The sequence below is a fragment of the Talpa europaea genome, assembly GCF_964194135.1.
Source record: "Talpa europaea genome assembly, chromosome: 2".
NCBI lineage: Eukaryota > Metazoa > Chordata > Mammalia > Eulipotyphla > Talpidae > Talpa > Talpa europaea.
In genome coordinates this window covers 37,189,224-37,209,100 of record NC_140068.1, presented here as the reverse complement: position 1 = coordinate 37,209,100, position 19,877 = coordinate 37,189,224, and positions in this window count along the sequence as shown.

The window sequence follows — 19,877 nt, the reverse complement described above, 5'->3', positions numbered from 1 at the left end:
GAACAGGTTTATTAGGGAAAGGGAAAGGGACAGGTTTGCTGAGAGAGGCCTGCATGGTTGCTGTCAGGTGGCCTTGAGGAGAGCTGCCTCCGCTGAGGGAGGTTAGTGAAGAGAAGCCCCGGTGTGGTACAGGCCACTGGCAGCCAGAAATCTGCTACCCTGCAGAGGGAGAGAGTTGGTGAAAAGAGGCACCTGCACAGTCACGGGTGGGCAGTGAGAGTGCTGCCCCGAGCCTGTGCAGAGACTGCATTGATATAGTCCTTTTCTCTTTGGGAGGGCTCACTCCTCTGTGGAGGGGCCTGCTTGTTGCTGATGTTGGGTAACAGGCAAAACTAGAAAAGGATCAGAGATTCCAGTGTGGGCCCAATCTCTGTATCTTTACCCTCAGGCCTGTGCTCCACTCCCTATAGCATCTGATCCTGCTTGGGTCTCACGCCTTGTAATAAGGCACTGGTGCCTAAGGGTCCTGACCTCTACAGCTGAGTTAATCGTCATGTTATTCCCCTCGACCCCCACCTCCTTGTGTGAGTCAGGTTTTAGTCTTTTGAGGCCTCCTTTCCAGTTTTTCTATTCTTGTCCTCCATCAGGCACAAGGAGCAGAGAGACATGTGAAAATCTGTGCTTGCTTCTTGGTTCTGGATTGGGTGAAAGAGACATGGGTGAGAGACCTGGGGGAGGTTAAAACTTGAAGCTTTTATCTTAAGTTTGATTTGTTTACTTTTCCTCTCAGACTTGTCTGATTGGTTCTGACCCTTTTCTATGGGTCCCTGCCAGAAGGTGCTTTAGACTTGTGCACAGCTTTCAGGCCTTGCACCAAACCTATTTGGGGGGACATTTACCCACAGGGGATGGGTAACTTTGGATGCTTGATTTGAAAACTATATTCTTTGTCTTTTCTGTGTTGCACACTAATTGCATTAAATATCCTTTCCATTAAAGGTCTATATGTTTTGTCTTGATGCAGCAGATGGCAGAACCTATTTTAAGGCAGACAGGTTTGGGGTTTCTGAGGTGCCCCTCTCCCTGCTCTGTAACTCAAGGTTGAAAGGTTTGTTGCTGTAAAGAAAAGGAAACCAGGCTAAGTTTCTCACAGGCAAGAAATTTATTGCACTCCCGGGCGAGGTTTGGAGACCCCCATGGGGGCTGGAGAAGTCCCACCCACTGGGGGATAAGGGCAAGATTTTATAGGGCAGGGTCTGGCCTTGGAGGGAGGTAGAGAATGCCTAGTCAAAGTTGCTTTTCAAAGAAGTTTTTTTCTCTCAGAAACTGGTTGTTCTTTCAATGCTGCTTATCAGTGCCCTTGCAAACCGGGCAGAGCCGGCTCCTGGGATGCAAGTGGCAGGAGTTTCAAGTTCCCTCCCTCTCCCCATCTCTGTCCTGGCCTGGACCTTACAAGGTCACCTGTGTTATCTTCTTCTAAGAATGGGTGGCTACTTGGGAAGTCAAGGGTGTGTGCTTGCTTATTCTGTTTGTCTACCAGAGTTGATATGGTTGCCTAAAGAAATCTAAACCTTGTGAAGACCTCTTCTAGAGTGTTGCTTTTAAGGGGGCCTCCCCGGTGGCTCAGCAGGAGCCTCTGCAGCCCAGGTTCAATTCCTGGCTGGCCGGGGAGAAGCCCACATGGCGAGGCAGACCTCTCCCACGCTGCTCCCCTCAGCAGTGCCTTTGGTCTATTATAGGGCAGCCCCGATACAAAATGGGGTGCCTGACTGTGGGTCCTCACCCGTGCGCTTAAAAGGACTTATCAATGCTCTACTGCAGGCACACATGAAAGGTTAATAAAAGGTTTATTTACAAGGGAAGGGGAAATGAGGAAATGTACAGCTCAGGGAGAAAAGTGGGAGGCAAAGTTTTAAATGCGTCCTACCCGATCCCCTGATCAGGAATCCCAAATGGCACTCTGAGAGCTGGCCGCGAGCCAGGAGCCCTGAAGCCAGGAGGCGAGCGACAGAGAGCGAGAGCCTCCAAGGCCCACGTGTCTGGTTTTTATACCAACCCTGGCTGCTTAACAACACCCTCAGGTCCCAGCCACCTTCCCTTTGGTGGTGATGGGATTTGTCTTTCCCAATGTCTGGATGGCTTTGGTCTGGAGTGGGGGTGCAGTCCACAAAGCCTGTATGGGATTAGCTCAGAACATCCTTTCCCCCTAACAGGTCCATCTGCCTGTTCTGCTCCTCACTCTGTCTCTGGTGAATCCTTTCACCCTCCCGCAACTCTGGCCTGTACTCCTGCTGTTGTATAAATAAAAATAAATCTTGAAAAAAAGAAAGTTGCGGGCCACCTCTGGTGGCACAGCGGTGGAGCGCTGGGCTGCGAAGCTTCCCGCAGCCTCTGCAGGGCCGGTTTGAACCCTGGCCGCTGGCGAGGGTCCCACATGGTGCGACAGACCTCTCCTGCCTCACCCACTGCTCCCCTCAGCAGTGTATTTCATTAGTCTGCCTGTTCTGTTCCCCGCTCTGGCTCTGGTGAATTCTCTCACACTCCTGCGCTTCTGACTGTACCCAGTGTTAATATAAATAAATAAATCTTTAAAACAAAAAAAAAAGAAAGTTGCTGTTTTGCTAAGAACAGGAAGTACCAGAGTCCAGTCCATCCAAACCACTGCTGAAGCAGCAAAGAGACAGAAGCACCCAGGTCTGACTTGAAATGGCAACCTGGGCTACCAGCATCCTGCAGATGTTTCCCACATTGCTGGACCTACAGCTCAAGCATGGCAGCAAGCTGGAATATGGCTTGGTGACCCTGCTGAGTGCAGGCAGAGAGAGCATCTTCTCTACTGCAATATTCTAGTGCCCCTGCCACCCCACCTGGAACCAGGCCTATGGCATGGTTTTCCTGCTGGTGCCGGCGCTGGCGCTTTTCCTCCCGGGCTTCATGCTAAACACACACACCTGGCACCTGATGACCGGCTGCTGCAGGTGGGTCTTTAGCTAGTGGTGCACCCATGGGTACCAGAGGTAGAAGGTGTTCATGGGCATCAGTGCCACCGCCTTGGTCGCCCCTCTCACCTGGACAGCTGTTGCGTTGCTCAGGGGCACTTTCTACGAGTGCTTCGCCAGTGGGATCCCCTCCTTAGCTCTGCGCGTGTGCCGTGGCAGCAAAGACAACTGCTTCACGTTGATGCCCAAGTTGCCCTGTCTGTGGGACCAAGAGTGGGAACTGCAGGACCTCTTGCAGGAGCTCCAGGCCCACTCGCAGGTCAGGAGCTGGCGCTGAGCTGGTGGGAGGATTGGAGGGGATGGGCTTCAGGAGATGGGGTGCGAGGCTGACCGGTGAGGCAGAATCGGTGCCTTTTCTCCAGGTATAAGACATCTGAAGACAAACCCAGACAGTTACTTGCTTCTACTGAGTCAAAAGGCAAATATTTAAATGAAATGAAGGAAAAGGAGGAAAGGTACCTGTGTAGTGAGGCTGTGCCAGAGAGCCCGTTAAGTCCTTTTCTTACCGACCTGAGCTGGATAGTGGCTAGCGGCTCAGAAAGCCAAAGACTGAACCGCTGGGTGTTTTTGCAAAAGAAGTTTTATTCCAGGTAGCTGAGTGCACGGCAGAGCAAGGCGTTCTTAGAAAGACTTCTCAGCTGCCATTTGAGAGAGTATGTGAAGAAGGCCTAAGGGGCTTCTGGTGCAGGGGATGCAACAACTGGCCTAGTTAGCGGTTGACATTTTCTCTCTGGAAGGCTTCTTTGTTCTTTAACTGGCCTTAAGGACCCTAGATGGTTTCTGTGAGCTTAAAAGCTTTGTAGATTACCTCTTCCAAGGGATAGAGCTGGGGGTCGGGGGGTGGGAGCAGCCCTACAATTTGCCTCCTGAAAATCTTCTCACAGCTACCCTTTAGAGAGAATAAAAGGAATCATCCAGAAGGCAGAATTATTACAGTGAAGTGGGTCTGCATGTAAAGCCACCATCCCTTACTGCTTGTGGGATTTTGAAGTGCAATGCTTGTTTCACTGGATTTGCCAAAATTGCATATTTTGAGTTCCAGGTCTCCCTGGGGTTTTGCAATGACTTGGAATAGAATTGATTCATCCAGCAAGCAGCTGTACAAAGAAAGGGGTTCTGGAGGTCATGCCACTCCTTTTTCTTAGGAGATTAAGACATAATTAGCTGGGGACTAACTCAAACTTTATATAGATATAGATATGTAGGGTAAGGTAAAAAATCAGGCTTTTCTGCCCTCCCGCCATCAGGATAGATGAGGGAACCCTGTGATCCTGAATGCATGCCTGATGGCAGGCACCTGAAGTGGGTACACCTGGGCTAAGACTGTGCTTTTTAAGGGAGGTGTCATGGGGACTCCAGTAGAAGCCAAGAAGCCGAGAGCGAACAGAAGCCGAGAGAGAAGCAGAGAATTCCTGAGAGCCCAGATAGACTGAAGACTTGCTGGGGGCTGGGAGGCCTGCCTGACTGTGTAGTGAGGCTGTGCCAGAGAGCCCGTTAAGTCCTTTTCTTATCGACCTGAGCTGGATAGTGGCTAGGGGCTCAGAAAGCCAAAGACTGAACCACTGGGTGTTTTTACAAAAGAAGTTTTATTCCAGGTACGTCTGCCTGCCATATGCCTGGTGAACCCCAATAAAAGACCTGCAAAAAACCACTGAGGACTCTGACTCCTCCTTTACCCGGTCTGCTGGATCTTAGAAAACCTGCACTGTGGTCCTGTCCTGACCTTACAAGATATAACTAAACTGCTATTCTGTTTTGTTTTCCTAAGGTGGCTGGATGGATCCTGATAACTGTGGTTATCACCAGTCTAATGATTGGTGCATCTATTACCTATTGCAGATCTACAGTTAGTTTTATGAAGCTGAAATTTAGGAACATCTATGTGATTGAGGAGAAGAGCCTGAGTAAAGAATTCAAAATAATGCAACTGAATTGGCAAATGATAATGTTAAATGTTTCTTTGAGGACTCACATCCAGATCACAACAGTCCAAGTGCTGAAGACTGGCAGCAGATTTCACCACTCCATATTTTCAATTCAGAGGAACCATACTATAGCATGTTGCACAAATATGTTAACATGAGAAAGAAGGGCAAAGTGGCTTCTAGTTTTAACATTGTAGAGGCACAAGTTTAAGACAGCACTGTATGACCTTAGGAATGAATGGGGAAAATGTAATTTTGCATTTCATTAGAAAAACATTCTGTTTTGTTGATGACTGCTTTTTTTTTAAGTCTTCCAAACTGTGGAAACATAAATTTTATATTTGAAATAAAAATTTAGAAATTTACCTGTGCCAGAAGATGGCACAAGGAGCAGAGAGATGTGAAAATCTGTGCTTGCTCCTTGGTCCTGGATTGGGTGAAAGAGATGTGGGTGAGAGACCTGTGGGTGATACAGTTAACAAGATTGTCTTTTCCCGGTTTCTTGCAATCCCCCCTTATCTAGCATTGACAGGATTAATAGCTTGTCTTTCCCATTTGTTGTAGCTTCCCCCTCCCCTTGAGAAGAAAAACAAGCCGGCTCCCACGGTTTCCCTGCAGACCCTTCCCCTTCCCCTAATGAAAACAAGCTGGCGATCACCCATCTTTGTGCTGACACTTTCCCCTTCCCTTCAGATGAATGAGTTGACACCCATCGGCCTCTGTGAAGACCCCTTACCCTTACCCTTCTCTTTGCTGACATGTTCCCCCTCCCCTTAATGAAAATCAGCTGGAACCCATGCATCTCCGTGTTGAGCTGGCGCCCACTTGTCTCCGTGTGGACCACTTCTCCTCCCCTTGGTGAACCCCTACCCATCTCCCCCCAGTATAAATACCCCTGCCCACTGCCAAAGAGCAGGACGGTGATTTAGGGTAAGGTAAAAGTATCAGGCTTTTCTGCCCTCCCGCCATCAGGATAGATGAGGGAACCCTGTGGTCCTGAATGCATGCCTGATGGCGGGCACCTGAAGTGGGTACACCTGGGCTGAGAGACTGAGTTTATAAGGGCTGTGTCATGAGGACGCCGGCAGAAGCCAAGAACAAACGGAAGCCAAGAGAAGAAGAGAAGCAGAGAGAACGCCAGAGAGACCCCAGAGAGAGTGAGGATTTGCTGGGGCTGGGAGGCCTGCCAGCCTCCCGGCGCCCCAGTACCCCTGCCTGCCCTATGCCTGGTAAATCTAAATAAAAGACCTGTAAAAGCCTGGTAAATCTAAATAAAAGACCTGCAGAAGCCACTGAGGACTCTGACTCCTCCTCTACCCCGTCTGCTGGATCATAGAAAACCCGCACCGTGGCCCATTCCTGATCTTATTGTGGTCTTTCGGACATGATTCTGCGGCCCTCCTCATTTGTCGACAAATAAAACAGCTTTCCTTTTCCTCAAACTCGGTTTCCTTTTATTGGCTGAGGGAAACTGAGGCCGGCATTCCATAACAATTTTGGCGAGCCATCCAGGAGGTGGATGCCACTTCGGCTCTCCCAACCCCAACTCTGACTTCCAATGGACGGAACAGTTGACCACTGCCGCACATTGGGCCTTACCCATCCACGCGGTTGGAGAGGGGCCTGGGTATCCTGTGGCATCCTGACCCTCCTGCTGAGATGGAGCGCCCTCTCTCCAGGAGGATGAGGGAGAGTCCCAGCTGCTGCCAGAGTTCTTTTTCCTCCGGGGAACTTCCCAAGTCCTCCTCGGGAGAGGCACAGCTCTTCGCTGCACCCTGGATTTACCTTTGGGGAGATGGAAACTGGATGGAAAACCGCGGTCTCCTGGCATTTGGTGTAAGTTCCCCTGGCATGCACGCCAAGACCTTGGCCTTCATACATTTGGGAGGAATCTGAGTCCCCTCGCGGAGGGAGTTCAGTTCTCCTCAGTTTGGGAGGGAGTCTATGAGTCTCCCTCAATGGAGCGCTCTTTGGTGTGTTAGGCCCGGTTGAGTGGGAATTGGGAAACATTTGGTATTTTTTACTTGATGTCTATTTGGTATCTGGTATTTGGAGTTTCCCATTTGTTTTTTTTTTTTTTTTTTTGAAAGCCAGGGATTTAGTTAAACTTATGAGTGGCGCCGTACTTGTTTCATCTGAAAGCCCCTTGGGGAAAATATTAACTGAGTGATCGACCTATAGCTACAAACCTATGTCTAAGAAGCAGCTCCTATCACTGTTTCCCTGCAGGAGCCCAGGAAAAACTGATAGTGGGGAACAGACTGATGTTTTGTTTTTTTTTTTTTTCATCACAAAAGCCAGACAATATACTCTCCTTTTCCACATTGGCTGGCTCACGTATGAGTTCCTTTTATCTATGCTCTTGTAAAATCTTGCCCGAAATTCAGTGTCAGTTCAGATGCTTTGGCTTTAGGCAACCTAAGATTCTAGGACATTGGCAGATGGCTGGAAGGACTGGAATTGTTCCAGTGAGAAAACTGGGCCTGGACCAGGAATTCTACTTGATGTTTTTGGAGTTAGTGGGTCTGGAGTGCAGGGCCCTTGGGTTCACTCTGGGAAAGGTGTTACCACAGCTCCTGTTTTAGGGACATGCAGCAAGTTTCTCCATGAGATAGAGACGTTAGTTATATTTAAAGGGCAGATTTATTAGGGGAAGGGGACAGGAAAGTAAAGGAGACACAAGTGGGCAGGAAGAGCTGCCCCAGAAGGGACAGGTTTGCTGAGAGAGGCCTGTATGGTTGTAGGCAGATGGCCTTGAGGAATGTGGCCTCTGCTGCGGGAGGTCAGTGAGGGAAGCCCCAGAGGGACAGGTCATGGGCAGGCAGGGAGGTTGTGGCCCTGCAGAGGGAGAGGGTTGGTGAAAAGAGGAACCTGCTTAGGCACAGGTGGGCAGGCGGAGTGCTGCCCAGAGCCTGTGCAGAGACTGCACGGATATAGTTGTCTTCTGTTTGGGAGGGACTCACCCCTTGTGAGCCTTCTGGTTAGTTGCTGATTCTGGATAACTATGTAGAATCTGAAAGGGACCAGAGGTTCCACAATGGGCTCAATCTCCATATCCTTACCTTTGGGGTCTGCTGGGCTCAATCTCCATATCTTTATACATGCTTGGGTGTTATGCTTTGTAATCTGGGCATTGGAGGCTGAGGATCTTGGTTTCCATAGCTGTGTCAATGGCTCTGCCAATCCCTTTTACCCTCACCTCCAGCTCTTGGCATTTTGTGAGCTGGGTTTTTGGTCTTGTGGGCACCTCCTCTTCAGTTTTTCTATTCTCATCCTCATCATACTTACCTTACCTTTTCCCCATTTTATGCAAATAGTTTTGTGAATCTGATCTTTGTGCCTGTGTAAGGAATTCAAGCAAGTATCTGGAATCAGGTCTTGGATAATTTAAAAATTTGGTATTTTTCTGCTTTTTATGTTTTAGTCAGACTCCTAACTCAGTATTTACCAGTCACTGTAAAAATTGGATGTAAAGTAAGCTGAAGAGAGTGTTCTTCACTTTAAGGAGGTGTTTTCTTCCTCTAAATTCATAGGCTTCTTCTGATCACATGCTGAGACTTCTGGGATCAGGCTCAGTTGGTTTTGTCAAGGTTACTTTGGACTTTCTAGTTAGCTATAAAGAAAGCTTGCTAGTTGGTTGGAAAATTTCTAAAATTCTTATTGACCATGAAATTTCTGGGTTCTTAAAAATCTAAGTTTTCATTTAAAACAATCAATTTACTAATCAAACTACATAGTGGGTTTCTGTAAATAATATATATTTTATTATTTCTGGTAAGAGTCTAAGAACAGATGAACTGCCAAGTAAGATCTTAATCTGCCTCTTCTGTCCTTCTCATGGCCCATGTATATCTCATGGCCCATGTTCTGTCTTTTCCTAGGACCAGGCCTCATCCTTGAGGTCAAACAGAAACCAGGACTTTGTAAAGCAATTTGAGTTTTCTGTGCTTGTCTTTAAAAATGGTTCCAATCTTGGGTTCTAGAGGTTTTAAAATGATTTAAATGGGATGCTTATTAGAACATGTAAGGACTTTAACTTCATCTCTTACTGGAAACCTCCTTGATTAAAAAAAAAAAAAAAAACTTAGATGGCTATATCAACCTAACTTGAAAACTTGTTTTAGGAATTAGTCTATCTTTGTATTGAAAAGAGATAAAGTTTTGGTGAAACTGTCTCCCATCCAAAATCTCTTCTAGGAATTTAAAGAAACATGTGGCCTTAGAAAATTGATAGGGAATTTTCTGCCCCACTTTCTTTAGAACCTATGGGGCATTCTTACAAATATAATTTGAGAAATGTTTTCTTATCTAAAGGAGTTAGTTAAAAAGGACATTAAAAAGTAAATTAATAATTGTCAGTGTTGTCAGAAATATTGGTAAAATAACTATCTCTAAAAATTAGTGCAAATAGCCAAAATTCTAAATGAAACAGATCTCTGTGTCTATGTCTTTGCCTTTGTGTTTTTTGTCTCTGGAGGGCTGCTGTGTTAAAAATCATTATAAATGGCATCTATATAAATTCTAATAGAAAAGAAACCAAATTTTGAAGTCACGATCTAAAATTTTTGGTAAGCAAAAACTAGTTCAAAAATGTAATGGTTTAATTAGAGCATGCATGACTTAGATTTATAATATTGGGAGTGAAAAGTTTTATTGTATGTTAAATGTGTTTAAAAAAAAGTTGAAGTGGTCAAAAAAAAAATATGAACTTCCTATCCTAAGAAAAACTAGAGCTACAGTTGGTATCTCTATCTAAAATCTGTTCTTCTTACCATTATTTAAATGGTGGTATATTTCTCCTATAAAACTAAGGATTTACTAAGTTTAATAATGAAAATTTGTTGACTAATCGATGAGCTTTTCGTGTATTTTTGCTTCTTATAGTAGGAAAACTAAACTTTATTGTCATCATCTAGGAAAAAAAATATAATACATGTGTTTATGTATGAGTGATCCAGTACAAAGGAATAATAGCATAACAGCTCTTAAAATGTCTTAAAGTGAAAAATGGGAGGCTTGCCTGTTAATTAGCTGCAGTTATGTTGGGACAAGGCCTCAGTGTAGACTAAAAGTTTCAGGGAATGACTGATGGGCTTTCTCTGGCCAGGTGCCTGACTTGTGCAGGCAGACCAGATAACCTCTTGGGAGTCTCCTGCTTCTGTACTCCCTGCTTGCTTTAAAGTGAGAATGTGCCCCTGCTGGGGCAATGGATGCTCTGTTGCCTAATTGCTGGGGACTTGGACTTTGGAAAAAAATCTCTGGGCCTATGAGGATAAATAAAGACAAAAAGTTTGCTGTACCAGTCTTAAAATCTAAAAATTAAAAACTAGAATATTGTAAGTCTAAATGCAAATAAAGTGAAGTGTGTTAAGATATGTACGTAAAAGAGATATGTTAAAGGTCTGAAAAATTTAGTGTCAAAACAAAATGGCTATCTTTGACAAAAAACAGGTGCAAAATAGGAAGAAAAAAAGGGTATTGAAGCTTTGCAGGTCTGAGAGTTATCTAGAAAAAATGCTATGTGCTAGAATGACTTTCTTTAGAAATATTTAAATTTATTATCAGTAGTATACTTATGTAAAAGCAAACTTTAATTTCCTTTCCATCTGCAGTAAAGGCTCAAGTATTCTTAAACTGCTTTCACTAGTACTTGATGACAAATTAAAGACTGTTTAGGTAATCTAAAATCTTGGTTCTCTTTTACCCTCAGACTTGGTTAATTGAAAAAAATAGTCCTGTCAGCATTGTTGAGCACTGTGAAAATATACCTACTTTAAAAAACCTCTAGTTATCACTCTGGGTACCTTAGTGTTGTTTTATAAAAATCTGTATATATTTATTAAGCCTGTGATGAAATTTTCTTGGAGTCAAATTTCAGAAATAGTAAAGTTTTTTTTTTTAATCAAGTAAAATTATTTGATGTGTGTTAGGACTCTTTTTTTTTTTTTAAAGATTTATTTATTCATTTATACAAGCACTGGGTACAGTGAGAAGCACGGGAGTGTGCGAGAATTCACCAGAGCGGGGAGCAGAACAGGCAGAAGGACGGAAGTACACTGTGAGGGGAGCAGCGGGCAGCAGGAGAGTTCTGCGCACCATGCGGGACCCTCCTCCAATGGCCAGGGAGCAGCCAGGGTTTGAACCAGCGCTGCAGAGGTTGCGGGCAGATTCACAACCCAGCGCTCAACCGCTGCGCCACCGGGGAGGCCCTGGACTCTTGATAAATTATTTTCCTTATAGGAAAATGCTCAAACACATTTGACCAATCTAGAAAGGTTAAAACTTCATAAAAAAAAAATTGTCATTGAGTGAAAAAGTTATACCTTTTCAGCATATATAAAAATTGATTAAAGTGTTCTTAAATATATGCAATTTTTAAAACCTAGTATGTTCTGGTATAATATTATTGGATGATTCTGATTATACTGAAATATATATGTGTATGTATGTCACAAAATTGAGCAAACATCCTTGTCTTTTACCTTAAACCATGATTTTAGGTATGGTCATTTTCAAGTTTTTTTTCTTTCTAAAGTTTATTTGCTGAGCTTTGTCTTTAGAAAACCCACAAAAAGCTCACAAAAAGAGATTGACAATATAGATATGTTTTGCAACTGAAAAGACCTACTGAGGGTATAACAAATTGGATTTATGAAAATTACCAACAGAAGATGGAGACTTAATAAATGGAAAAGTACACTGAGGAAGATTTGTATAACATTTCATGACTTTAAAAAAAATATTAGTTTTTAATGTTTTTTTCTTTTTTGTCTCTAGAAACGTGTCTTTAAGGTGGGCTATGATCTTAGCAGTGGCAATTTGCATCTTTTTAAGAGCAAACTGAAACATTTGCTTTTCTCTTGTCTCATCCCAAAAATTTATAGGCAATATTTGTACTTCTCAGGACAATGTATATCTTTGCATAATCTCAATAGGGAATTTTATTTATTTCTCCTTTAAGCTGGTAAATTAAACATGTTTTGTTACAAGGCTTTGATTGAAATTCTTCTGGGAGTAAAATTTGAGCTGAGCTGAAAAGAGCGAGCCAAGAAGAGCCTGTCACCTTGCTAACTGGGTTCCAGAGACCTCCGTGAAAGGCGAGGAAGCTTGCTTCCATTGGCAGGACTGAGGAAAACCCTGGAAAAAGTCCTGGGAACCTTGAGAAGAGGAAATCTCAGGTGACTGTGACTTTGACAAAGCCTGCACTGACTGGATGTTAAAAAGCTCACTCTAAGGCCTGTGGAATTTTCAACAAAGCCAACAACACTCTACTTGTTTACTCTGCCCAATGAGTTTATGCAAATATAGGGAAAATTGTTAAAATTAGATTTGGTTTACTATTTTACAGAATTGGGATGAGGGTAGAGAAAAATTATGTCTCAGTAATTATTTATTTTAGTCTCTAGTCCTCTCCAGTGAGGGCTGTAGCCTAAATGTCATCATCTTGAGGAAGAGAAAAAGTAATCCCTCTTACATTTAGGACTACGCTATGTTGTATATCTTGTTGCTGCCACACCACCACCAAGACCTTAACATCATGTCGGGAACTGTGGCACCAGCAAGTGCAGGCCTTCCATAGTAAATCCCCAGCACAAGAACCCTGTTCAGCAGGAAGCAGCCAGACCATACTACGCCCCTTTTCCCCATAGACATGGAAGGTCATAACTGAGAGTGGGATTATGATACAGTTAACAAGTTTGTCTTTTCTCCGTTTCTTGCAATTCCCCCTTATCTAGCATTGACAGGGTTAATAGCTTGTCTTTCCCATTTGTTGCAGCTTCCCCTTCCCCTTGAGAAGAAAAACAAGCTGGCACCCACTGGTTTCCCTGTAGACCCGTCCCCCTTCCCCTAATGAAAACAAGCTGGCGATCACCCATCTCTGCTGACACTTTCCCCTTCCCTTAAGATGAATGAGTTGACACCCATCAGACCTCCGTGAAGACCCCTTACCCTTACCCTACTCTTTGCTGACATGTTCCCCCTCCCCTTAATGAAAATCAGCTGGTACCCATGCATCTCCGTGTTGAGCTGGCGCCCACTTGTCTCCGTGTGGACCCCTTCCCCTCCCCTTGGTGAGCCCCTACCCATCTCCCCCCAGTATAAATACCCCTGCCCACTGCCAAAGAGCAGGACGGTGGTCTTTCAGACATGAGTCTGCTGCCCTCCTCATTTGTCGACAAATAAAATCGCTTTCCTTTTCCTCAAACTCTGTTTCCTTTTATTGGTTGAGGGAAACTGAGGCCGGCATTTGATAACACGGGGAGGTTAAAAGTGGAAGATTTTATCTTAATTTTGATTTGTTTTCGTTTCCTCTCAGACTTGTCTGATTGGTTCTGACCCTTTTCTATGGGTGCCTGCCAGAGGTGCTTTATACTTGTGCACGGTTTTCAGGTCTTGCTTTGGACCAAACCTATTTGGGGAGTACATTTACCCACAAGTGGATGGGTGACTTTGGATGCTTGATTTGGAAACTATATTCTTTGTATTTTCTGTATTGCACACTAATTGTATTAAAATTCCCTTCTGCTGGAGTCCAGCTCCGACCGGGGCTGGGTTTCCGCAAGGACTAGACAGCACCGGCAAAGTGGAGGGATGAGGGGAGAGGGGAGATGAGGTAGATGAAATAGTGAGGAGACACTGACACTTGATCAGGGTTGCAGACATCTCCCGCTGAGGGTCTCAGTGGGTCTTTATTTATACATCAGAAATTGTTATTAGATCATTACATCATGCAATCATGATTGATTTTACTTTTACATTATTTCTGAATTTATTAATGATCATTAATAGTGCACAGTCCTTTTTTTTTTTTATTTTCCCAGTCTATGATTAACTTGGTTACTTGGTTACATTAACTTGGTTACATTATTTTCCTAGGTGATGTATGTTATCCAGAAAATAGAAACAGGTGCTCTGCGAAATGTGATAAATACAGTCAAGTTAGGTAACTAAAACAAGGCTAAGCAGGCATTGTAAAATCGAGGGCAGCTTCCTATTTTCTATATAGAACCAAGGGTCCCAGTACCATAGGAAAGTATGTGGTGTGTTTCTTTCGGACCATTTTGCTTCCCCGGCGCCTCAGGGCCTTCTCTTGTGGGGACTTTTACCGGGCTCAGTTCCACCAGTTCTGTCAAGTGTGGTTTGTTAGAAAACTCCAGTTACTCATGGTAACTGAATTACAACTTGGAGGATGTGGAGAATTATTGGAAACCATTTCATTATCAATCATGTTGGAAGGTACATTTTTTCAAACTACTGAGGTGTGCATTACTGAAACTGACATTGATGCCAACACTCATTGTGTTATTCTAAAACTTATAGAAAATTCCCATGGTTTCAATAACTGCCACATACAAATGAAAGAAAGTAGCAGGAGCCAGCTATGGAGCTTTCTGACTTTTCAGAAATTTCCCCCATGCCCGGACCTTGTCAGACAGCATGGGTAGCATGGCCTGTGCCACCTTTCCATTAAAGGTCTATATGTTTTGTCTTGATGCAGCAGATGGCAGAACCTATTTTAGGGTTTGGGGGCTCTGGGGTTCCCCTCTCCCTGCCCTGTAACTCAAGGTTGAAACGTTTGGTGCCGTAAAGAAAAGGAAACCAGGCTAAGTTTCTCACAGGCAAGAAATTTATTGTGCTCCAGGGCCAGGTTTGGCAACCCCCATGGGGGTTGGAGGATTCGTACCCACTGGGGGATAAGGGCAAGCTTTTATAGGGTGGGGTCCAGCCTTGGAGGGAGGTGGAGAATGCAGAATCAAAGTTGCTTTTCAAAGAAGTTTTTTCTCTCAGAACGGAACTCAGAACTCTGTTGTTCCTTCAATGGTGCTTATCAGTGCCCTTGAAAACCAGGCAGAGCTGGCGGCTCCTGGGATGCAAGTGGCAGGAATTTCAAGTTCCCCCCCTCTCCCCATCTCTGCCCTGGCCTGGACCGTACAAGGTCACCTGTGTTATCTTCTTCTAAGAATGGGTGGCAAATTGGGAAGTCAAGGGTGTGTGCTTGCTTATTCTGTTTGTCTGCCAGAGTTGATATGGTTGCCTAAGGAAATCGAAACCTTGTGAAGACCTCTTCTCTTTAGAAAGTTGCTTTTAAGGGGGCCTCCTGGTGGCTCAGCGGCAACCTCTGCAGTCCAGGTTCAATTCCTGGCCGGCCAGGGAGAAGCCCACAAGGCGAGGCAGACCTCTCGCACGCTGCTTCCCTCAGCAGTACCTTCAGTCCGTCTGCCTGTTCTACTCCCCACTCTGTCTCTGGTGAATTCTCTCATCCCTGCCCCCCCCCCACCCCGCAACTCTGGCCTGTATCCCTGCTGTTGTATAAATAAAAATAAATCTTTTAAAAAAGAAAGTTGCTATTTTGCTAAGAACAGGAAGTACCAGAGTCCAGTCCATCCAAACCACTGCTGAAGCAGAAGAGAGACAGAAGCACCCAGGTCTGACTTGAAATGGCAACCTACCAGCATCCTGCAGATGTTTCCCACATTGCTGGACCTACAGCTCAAGCATGACAGCAAGCTGGAATATGGCTTGGTGACCCTGCAGACCGCAGACAGAGAGAGCATCCTCTCCACTGCAATATTCTAGTGCCCCTGCCACCCCACCTGGAACCTGCCCTACGGCATGGTCTTCCTGCTGGTCCCTGTGCTGGCGCTGAACACACACACACCTGGCACCTGACGACCGGCTGCTGCAGGCACGACTTTAGCCAGTGGTGCACCTGTGGGAGCCAGAGCTTGAAGGTGTTCATGGGGGTCAGTGCCACCCCTTGGTTGCCCCCTCACCTGGGTGGCTGTTGCACTGCTCAGGGGCACTTTCTACGAGTGCTCCGCCAGTGGGATCTCCTCCTTAGCTCTGCGCGTGTGCTGTGGCAGCAAAGACAACTGCTCCATGTTGATGCCCAAGTTGCCCTGTCTGTGGGACCAAGAGTGGCACCTGCAGGACCTCTTGCAGGAACTCCAGGCCCAACCGCAGGTTGGGAGCTGGCACTGAAGCGGGCAGGAGTGGAGGGGGCGGGCTTCAGGGGATGGGGTGCGAGGCTGACCGGTGAGGCAGAATCAGTACCTTTTCTCCAGGTATAAGACACCTGAAGACAAACCCGGACAGTTACTTGCTTCTACTGAGTCGAAAGGCGAACATTTAAATGAAATGAAGGAAAAGGAGGAAAGGTACCTGTGTAGTGAGGCTGTGCCAGAGAGCCCGTTAAGTCCTTTTCTTATCGACCTGAGCTGGATGGTGGCTAGCGGCTCAGAAAGCCAAAGACTGAACCACTGGGTGTTTTTGCAAAAGAAGTTTTATTCCAGGTAGCTGGGAGCACAGCAGAGCAAGGCGTTCTTAGAAAGCTTCAAATGCCCTTTGAGAGAGTATGTAAAGTAGGCATTAGGGGCTTCTGGTGCAGGGGATGCAACAACTGGTCTAGTTAGTTGTTGACATTTTCTCTCTGGAAGGCTTCTTTGTTCTTTAACTGGCCTTAAGGATAGATGGTTCTGTGAGCTTAGGAGTGTTATAGATTACCTCTTCCAAGGGGCAGAGCTTGGGGGTGGGGAGTGTGAGCAGCCCTACTCGTTGCCTCCTGTATCTTCTCACAGCCACCCTTTAGAGAGAATACAAGGAGTCATCCAGAAGGCAGAATTATTACAGTAAAGTGGGTCTGCATGTAAAGCCACAGTCCCTCACTGCTTGTGGGATTTTGAAGCGCAATGCTTGTTTTACTGCATTTGCCAAAATTGCATTTTTTGAGTTCCAGGTCTCCCTGGGGTTTTGCAATGACTTGGAATAGAATTGATTCATCCAGCAAGCAGCTGTACAAAGAAAGGGGTTCTGGAGGTCATGCCACTCCTTTTTCTTAAGGGATTAAGACATAATTAGCTGGGGACTAACTCAAACTTTATATAGATATAGATATAACTAAACTGCTCTTCTGTTTTGTTTTCCTAACGTAGCTGGCTGGATCCTGATAACTGTGGTTAGCCTCAGTCCAATGATTGGTGCATCTATCACCTATTGCAGATCTCCAGTTAATTTTATGCAGCTGAAATTTAGGAACATCTGTGTGATTGAGGAGAAGAGACTTAGAAAAGAATTCAAAAAGAATGTAACTGAACTGGCAAACAAGAATGTTAAATGTTTCTTTGAGGGCTCTCTTCCAGATCACAACAGTCCAAGTGCTGAAGACTGGCAGCAGATTTCTCCACTCTGTACTTTGAATTCAGAGGAACAGTACTATAGCATGTTGCACAAATATGTTAACACGAGAAAGGAGGGTGAAGTGGCTTCTACTTCTAATGTTGTAGAGGCACAGGTTTAAGACAACACTATATGACCTTATGAATGAATGGGGAAAAGTTCTTTTGCATTTCATTACAAAAAAATTCTATTTTGTGGATGACTGCTTTTTTTTTTTTTTAACATCTTCCTAACTGTGGAAACATAAGTTTGTTTGAAATCAAAATTTAGAATTTTACCTGGCATTTTGTGGTTCCAAAGTGGTTGTTAGGGCCTCCCCGTGGCGCAGCGGTTGCATGTTGGGCTGCGAAGCTGCCCACAGCCTCTGCAGCACCCATTCTATCCTCGGCCACCAGTGAGGGTCCCACATGGTGCGCAGACCTCTCCTGCAGTGCCCGCTGCTCCCCTCAGCAGTGTACTTCATCAGTCTGCCTGTTCTGTTTCTCAGTTTGGCTCTGGTGAATTCTCTCACCCTCCTGCACTTCTGACTGTACCCAGTGCTTGTATAAATAAATAAATAAATCTTTTAAAAAAACAGAAAATAAAGTGGTTATTAAACAAAGCTAGGAAAATTAATCATGAAAATTTAAAAAAAATTGAAAAACCAATTTAAAATAATTACAGGCAAAACCTATTATTTTTAGTTTGTAGGATCAAGGGAAAATTTAAAGATGTTTATTGTGGTAAATTTCAAATATGCCCCCAAAGAGAAAGAATACTCATGGATTCCCATGTTGTCATTACACAGCATCACTTGAGGTTGTCAGATAAAACCTATGCTGTACAAATAAATATAGAAATAAAAATTGTGACCTGATTCACATCAGGGTAGAAGGAGGTTGGGGAAGTCTGAAAAGTTGATCTCTGTAGAATAGAGCATTTTTAGGGAGTATGTGTGACTGAGTGGGAAGCTTTAAAGGTGATGGAAAACGGAGCAAGAGACAAATGGTCATGCACAGGATATTGGTTTTCATCCTATGAACATTTTAGGAAGATTGATCTGCTTTTCCTGTGGGGAAGGGATGGTGGGGGAAGAGAGAAATCCAAGGCACAATGGAGAGACTAACCAGGAGGCCACTGTACTGGAAATAAGTAAGAGTGAAACTTGAACTGGGTTGAAGGTGATGAAAATGGAAAAAGTAGAGATATTCAAGTTAGCTTTTGAAGTTAGTCATTATGCAATTTGTTGATGGAAAGGATGCAATTATTTTAATGAGAACAATGATTTCTGTAGAAAAAATTCTGTTGCTTGATAATTTGAGGATATCAGGGGATATTAGATGGTGATTCTTGTTCATTCCCTAAGTTTATGGCACTTTTTGTGAATTTTTAAAAATACAATATACCTCATGTTATCATGGTACTTGGCTGAATTACCAGGTATAACTTAACTCCCCTTGCCTGTCTCTCTTAGTCCCTTTGTTACAGGGTAGGGGGAGTGGCAGCCCAGACCCCGCAAACCTGCTTACTCTAAATGGGTTCTACCTTCTGCTGCATCAACACAAAACATATGAGACTTTAGTGGGAATGAACTTTAATACAGTTAGGAAACAATACAGGAAAGGCAATGAATATAGTGTCTAAATCAAGCACCCAAAGTTACCTGTCCCCTCATGGGTAAAAGTCCACCCAAGCAGGACTGGCCCAGAGCAAGGCCCCAAAGCCTGCCACAAGTCTAAAGCATCCTCCAGTGGGGACCCACAGAAAAGGATCAGAAACAACCAGACAAGTCTGAAAGGAAAAGAGCAAAATCAAAATCAAGACAAAAACCGCCGTTGTCACCTCCCCAAGGGTCTCTCACCCACATCTGTTCCAACCAGTCCAGGACCAAAAGGCAAGCGTAGTTTCTTCACGTGTCTCTCTGCTCCATGAGCCTCCTCCAGGTCTCCTTCTGGCTCTCTATTCTGCTTCCTTTCTTCCTCAGTCTCCTCTGCAGCTTCCTCTCTCCCTGCTCAGCTCCAGCCTCCCTTGGGTGAGGCAGGAAACCTGGAAACCCCCCCCCACACACACTTCCTGGGAACCACCGTATTACACCTTCAGGGAACTAAGCAATAATGAAATGCCATAGACTAGGTGGTTTATAAAGAGCAGAAATTTATTTCTCACCACTTTGGAAGCTGGGAAGACCAAGGACAAGTCATATGGGTGATGTCGGCCAAGGCCCTGCTTCCTAGATGATTGTCTTTTCATTGTAATTACAGAAGGTGGCAGTGGTGAGAGATCTCCATGGAGCCTCTTTTACAAGGCACTATTCCCATTTATGAGGGCTCTCTCCTCATGACCTAAAATAAACACTTCCCAAAGGCCCCATCCCCGAATATCATCACATTGGGATTAGGTTTAAACATTAAGAATTTGGAGGGGACACAAATATTAGTCCATAGCACTGTCACTCAAAGTCCTTAACCTCTACCTGCTCCCCATTCCATCCTGTCTAGCCTTAATTTTCAGTATTTTCCAATATATAATTTCTAATTTAATCAAGCTTTGTAGCCTCTCTCCCATACCAATTAAGCATGAAAATTTCAGTCACAAGTTTTCTATGAACTGATTCTCTTTTCTGTTATTATCCCAGTGTTTATTTTGGGATTTGGTTTTGCCCTACTTACACTTTTTTTTTTTCATTTATTTATTTATGCATACAAGAGCTGCGGTACAGGCCAGAGATTTAGGGGGATGAGAGGATTCACCAGAGACAGAGCAGGGAACAGAACAGGCAGATTAACTGAAATCCACTGCTGAGGCGAGTAGTGGGCAAGACAGGAGAGGTCTGCCTCACCATGTGGATATCTCCCCA